Here is a 6011-nt window from a genome sequence, read left to right on the forward strand (position 1 = left end):
AGCAGCGGTGGAAACTTGGGGCGTCAAAAGGGACTGGGCACCAGGCTAGATCGGGGTTTTGTGGTGAGGCCGGAATAGTGTACGTGTGTTGTGTTTTCAAATCATTATGCTTGTGGGCCCCCACTCCAACTGATTGAGGCTGGGGATATCTCTGTGATCACAGCACGCAGCACCGGGCCGGGAACACCAAGAAGTGTTTCACGAGATCACGACTGCGCTTTGTAAGCGCGCTACAAAAAGAAGAGTTTACAAGAGTAGCAAGAATCTCGCGGCCCAGGGTCTCCCTACTCAGCGCCGGAGGCCCAATAAGCCGCAGTGTTTGTTGACTGATAACCAGACCATCAGTGGAAGTAGACCAGGGAGGCGTGGGTGGTTCAAGTAAGGCAGACTCCGGGACAGGAACTTCGGTGTCCTGGGTCAGAAACTGCGGAGAAAAATGAAGCTCTGATTTTCTGAGCATGCGCACTGGGCCGCCGCAACAGCCTCATTATCCTACTCCCGGAAGCTGTTTGTAGGTGCCTCGTTAGCGCAGTAGGTAGCGCGTCAGTCTCATAATCTGAAGGTCGTGAGTTCGATCCTCACACGGGGCACAATACTTTTGCTCGCTCCGGTTTTTTTCACTCCTGCTAGAAAGATGGGTCTTGCTTGAGTAGACCCGCCAGCCCCGGACGTCCGTGCCACCGGCGTGCTGGCATAGCCTCCCCGAAGTACCGAGTGCTGCCCTGCGGGCTCCAGCGTACTGGGCCCGGGTGGAGGACTGAAAGGGAGGCCAGGGCATGAAGATAAACGGCTGGGGGGGGCGGGTATCCACGTGAGGCAGACTAGCACGCCGTGGGCTGGGTACCGGATGAGCCCCTCGGGAAGATAACCACTCTCACCTCTAGCGCTACGAGTCCGGGTACCCAGGAGGTGCACTCACCCCGCCCCCCCGCCCTGCACCAGGGATCCTGCCCTGGCTTTGAGCCCTGTTGGTGGCGGGGATGTGTACAGCCCAGGGTGAGGGAGCCCTAGGGTGCTCTGGGGGAGTAGCTGGAACCCCGGGTTTCCCGGCGAGGGTCCTCGTTATTGACACTTGGCCGCGAGGAAGGGTGGGTCTAGGAGACTGTGGGGAAGTGGGTGGCACTGTGTTGAGAGGCTAGACCGCGCACGGGCGCTGAGCACCATGTGAGCAGGTCGGGCTGCAGAGCTGGGAAGTGGCCGGCTGTGATGGGGTCTGGGGGAGGGCGGTGTTAGGGAGGTTGTTCAGGCAGCAGGGCATAACCTGACAGGGACTGTGCTGACGCTGCCTTTCCAACAGCTGCTGCGTCCTAATGTTCATCCATGAAGTTTCTGATAATTCAGTCATTCTGAACAGGTCAAATAGCAAATTAAATTAAGATCTGATGTAATAGGGCACAACCTATGTACCCTATTGCAAGTTAATCACCTCAAGGATGTTGCCTATAAGCTTAAATTATACACAATGGCCCATCTCTGGGAACCCTGCCTCCCAGGTAATGAGCATTAAGCTGAAATACCTTTGGTTAGCTCCCAAGAAGTCTCCTGACCAGGCCCACCAGTGCAGGAGTGTAGGCAGAAGAAGGGGCTTCACAGCCCCTTCTGAAGGCTAACCGGAACCGGAAATGTTTGGCTACACGCCCTCCCCTTTAGTATAAAAGAAGTCTGAATTACTAGCTCAGGTAAGATGGATCTTTGGAGTCCACCATCTTCTTGGCTTGGTGGCTTTCTGAATAAAGTCGCTGTTCCTAGTCCTAGCAACTCCTCTCTCCATTTATTGGCCTGGCTTGCCTTGCCATTCATGGCGAGCTGACAGTTGGGGAGTTTGGGGGTAAGGCCCTAGCAGCTGGCAAGACCATTTGTCCTGAGGCTCTTCCTTCAAAACTCCCCGAAGCCGCACTGGTTGTTCCAGCGCTGGGCAGTTGGAGCAAGGAATCAATATTTGGGAGCAGACAGGCTCCAAACAGTAACCATAAGTCTCTCTGAGGGTGTGTACAGTTGGGAACTTTATTTCTTCTTTTGGGGCTTTTTCTCTGGAATAAGCCAATTTGTTTTGTCTTTGAGTGGGATACCCTGTTGGAGAGAGAAAAGAGTTGGACTTCTGCCTAATTTGTGAACCAGTTCATTTGTTTCTTTGGATGCTAGCCTTTATGCAGTTTGTGTTTTGCTTGTCTTTAATTTTTTTTTTTTTAATTTAATTTTGCTGAGCGGGGGTCTTGGTTGGGGCACTCGGGAGCTGTAGTAGCTGACCAGGGATTGAAGCCCAGGCCCCTGCATTGGGAGCTCAGAGTCTTAGCTATTGGATCACCAGAGGAACTACCTGTCTTGGATTCTTTAATGTGTTTGTTTGGCTGGGCCAGGTTGTGGCACTCAGGATCTTTAATCTTGCAGCATGTGGGATCCTTAGTTGTAGCATTCAAACTCTTAGTTGCAACAAGAGGGATCTAGTTCCCTGACCAGGGATTGAACCCAGGCCCCATGCTTTGGGAGCATGGAATGCTTTTGGTATTTGGACAGACTTTCCAAAAAAGATCAAATTCTAAATGAATTTGGTTTAGCCACTATCTGACTTTGAGGTTTTCTGAAGGATCCCTGGAACTCCTAAAATTATGTGTCTCTCCATCTCATAGAGAGGAATATTAAACTAAGTAGGCTTATTTGGTGTGTTAAATCACATGGGAAGCATTGTCAGATAAGTGGTGGTAAAACTTACTTTGTATTGTACAGGTAAACAATTATTATTTAATAATATACACATCTTAGAAATTATATGGAACTCCTATAGTTCTGGTGTATACTAGTAAATTATATCAGGCAAAATTTTAGTAATTATCTTGCACAGTATGTCACAGCAGTAACCATGTTTCTTTTCAATTGCATTTTAATTTGGTTGATGCCAAAACAAAACGGCATCCCTTAGGTGAGCAATTGCTATTTATGGTTCTGTGGTGGCTTTTGAAGGACTCTATAGCTATTTTGTGAAGAAGCAGGGAAGAATGATGAAATCTTTTATGTGCAAGCATTTGTGCTATTACATCAGGGGAAGTAAGATAAAGGAAGGGAATGAAAAAGAGAGTGAGGATATGTTGCTTCAGACTTTAACTCCTCCAGGTGAGCTAGCTGTCCCAGCCACTCTGGCCATTACGCCAATGTATCTACCCCTTCTGGTGGCTCAGCGGTAAAGAACCCACCTGCCAATGCAGGAGCCACAGGTTCGGTCCCTGAGTCAGGAAGATATCCTGGAGAAGGAAATGACAACCCACTCTAGTATTCTTGCCTGGAAAATCCATGGACAGAGGAACCTGGTGGGCTACAGTCCCTGGGATCACAAAGAGTCAGATATGATTTAATGACTAAACAACAGCAATCTAACCCTTCCATCACCTTCCGTGCCTGTCCAGACTCAATTCCTGACCCTAGGGCTCTGGGGCTCAGGACTTCCCCTTCCAGGGATCAATTAGTAAAGCCTGTGTTAGTGTCTGGGGCAGGAACTTGGTCTGGTGTCATCATCTAAGACCCAGCAGGGCATTCAATTTAGGCCAAGAGCCGTTCCCTGGGCAGGGCAATTTCCATTGCCGGTATCTCATATAGGGAGCTAAATACAGATGGCTCACCAGCTGCGTTTGTCAGATTTGTTTAGCTGGAAAGATCACGATCCTTCTTTATAGAGAGGATTCTCTACACTTGAAGCTACAGTATGCTCGAAACTAACATGATACTGTAAATCAACTATACGTCACTTTAAAAAACAGAAAAACAAGAGACTTTGAATCTAGTGATGAGTCTGTGTGTATTAGTCATTCAGTCATATCTGACTTTGTGCGATCCTGTGGACTGTGTAGCCCACCAGGCTCCTCTGTCAATGGAGAAGAATTGACAGGCAAGAATACTGCAGTGGGTTACCATTCCCTTCTCCAGGGGATCTTCCAAACCCAGGTACTGAACCTGCATTGCAGGCAGATTCTTTATCATCTGAACCACTGGGGAAGTCCAGCAATGAGTTCAGGTTTGGAAAATGGGCGACAGGCAAGGCTCTCCATTGTGGTGATGTAATAGCAAGACTCCATGGGGCCTTCCTGGGATAGACCTTTCCATGTCCTCTGCTTGCTGCTTTTTATTTTTTGTCATTTTGAAAGAATCATTTTCTCTGCTTTCTTCTTATTTGTAGAAAAACTTTAGCTTCCTAGACCTCCCCCAGTTCCAAAGAGTACATTTAATTGGAGAAAATGCAGAATTAAAGGAAAACAGTCAAGCAAGACAAATCATGTGTCCATTATCAAATGTATGACCTTTAGCTCCCCATCAGAGGCCATAGATAACAATGAGTCAAAGTTTTTGAGCTGTTTAGCAGATACTGAAAGCCCCAGCAAGTGGAAGAGTTAACTGTATGCTGCCCACAAGCACGTAAACCCCAGACAAGTTGGAACTAGAAGGTTGATGTTACTCCTGATTACCTCACCACCAACCAATCAGAATAATGTCCTGATTGATAAGAGGGTTGTGGGGTAAGCTGATCATATACCCCACAACCCTCTCCCTCACCCTGTCTTTTAAAACCGTTGCCTGAAAGCTACTGGGGGAGCTCAGGCCTTTAGAACATTAGCTGCCTAGACTCCTTGCCTGGTGCCTTGCAATAAACACTGTTCTATCCCAGTGTGGACAGATTGGCTGCATGCAGGCGAGTGGTGGACCTGATTTTGGTTCAGTAACAATGACTCAGATCTGGTTTTGGGCCACCAGATGTTAAGATTTCCTGTTAGATATATCAAGCAATATTTAGTAGGCTGCTTATCTGTTTCATTCTTGGGGAAAACATAATCTTTGATAGTCAAGAATCTCTTAATACTTCTTCTCTGCTGCCTGCAGCTATAAATGGTGATCTTGGTGGCTCGGAGAGCAAAGAATCTGTCTGCAGTGTGGGAGACCTGGGTTTGATCCCTGGGTTGGGAGGATGCCCTGGAAAAGGGAATGGCTACCCACTCCAGTATTCTGGCCTGGAGAACTCTAGGGACAGAGGAGCCTGGTGGGCTATAGTCCTTGGGGTCCCAAAGAGTTAGACGCAACTGAGCGACTAGCACTTGGCAGTTAAGCCACTATCACTTGGCCTCTGCTTCATGAATCCATCCCATCATCCCCACTGAAATTAGGAAGCATATCAGTAGGCATCTTTTTAAGAAAATTAATGTTATTTTTGGCTCGCTGGGTCTTCGTTGCTGTGCACGGGCATTTTCTAGTTGCAGCTAGTGGGGGCTACTCTTTGTTGCCGTGGGTTCTGGCTTCTTATTGTGGTGGCTTCAGTAGTTGTGGTATGGGGCTGAGTTGCCCTGAGGTGTGTGGGACCTTCCTGGACCAGGGATCAAGCCTGTGTTCCTTGCATTGGCAGGTGGATTCTTAACCACAGGACCACTAGGAAAGTCCAACAGGCATCTCTTGTCACAGAGTTTTCCAACTTTTCAGGTACTCCCTTCACTCAGTGTCTTGAGAAGGGAGTGTCTTTAGGGCTGAGCGTGAAGCTGGGAAGAAAGTGAAGTTTGTAAGTGCTACATCTATTCCTTTGTTGGTGCCTTTCTATAGCTTCATCTACATCACACGAGGGAAATTCTGGCATCTCCGAGTGGTTAAGGAGGCCAGCACTGAAGCCATTATTCTGTCAAGCAACCAAGTAAACTGTAAGAGATACTTTCGATTGCATGAGAGTGCCCGCGATCCATTCACGGTCTGTGAGCTCCAAATGCGCTCTTCAGGGCCCGCCCTGCAACCATGGGTGGGACCCTTTATGCGCGTCTCCCCAGTGTGCACGGTGGTCGGCTGCCAGTAGAAGGCGCTAGAGGACACTGCAGAAGGAGTGGGGCTTCTTCAAGCCCAAGAGGTGGTTTTCTTTATTCTGGTTTACTGCTTTGTGGTCCCTCGGAGGCTGGAGTATGTGGGGACACCCAGGGGTGCCCTGTCCAGCCGTGTGCCCCGAGCCCACAGCCCAGCCTGATGACTGCTTTGCTGTAGTCTTCCTTGGCATG

General features: G+C 48.7%; 1 non-coding gene across 1 annotated transcript; it reads left to right on the forward strand.

Annotated features, from left to right (window-relative positions):
• Positions 1-517: 517 nt before the first annotated feature.
• On the forward strand, positions 518-590 carry TRNAM-CAU (transfer RNA methionine (anticodon CAU)). Its single transcript has one exon. It is a non-coding gene; the product is annotated as a tRNA-Met (tRNA).
• Positions 591-6011: the final 5421 nt, after the last annotated feature.

This window comes from Capricornis sumatraensis, chromosome 11 (assembly GCF_032405125.1).
Source record: "Capricornis sumatraensis isolate serow.1 chromosome 11, serow.2, whole genome shotgun sequence".
Lineage (NCBI taxonomy): Eukaryota > Metazoa > Chordata > Mammalia > Artiodactyla > Bovidae > Capricornis > Capricornis sumatraensis.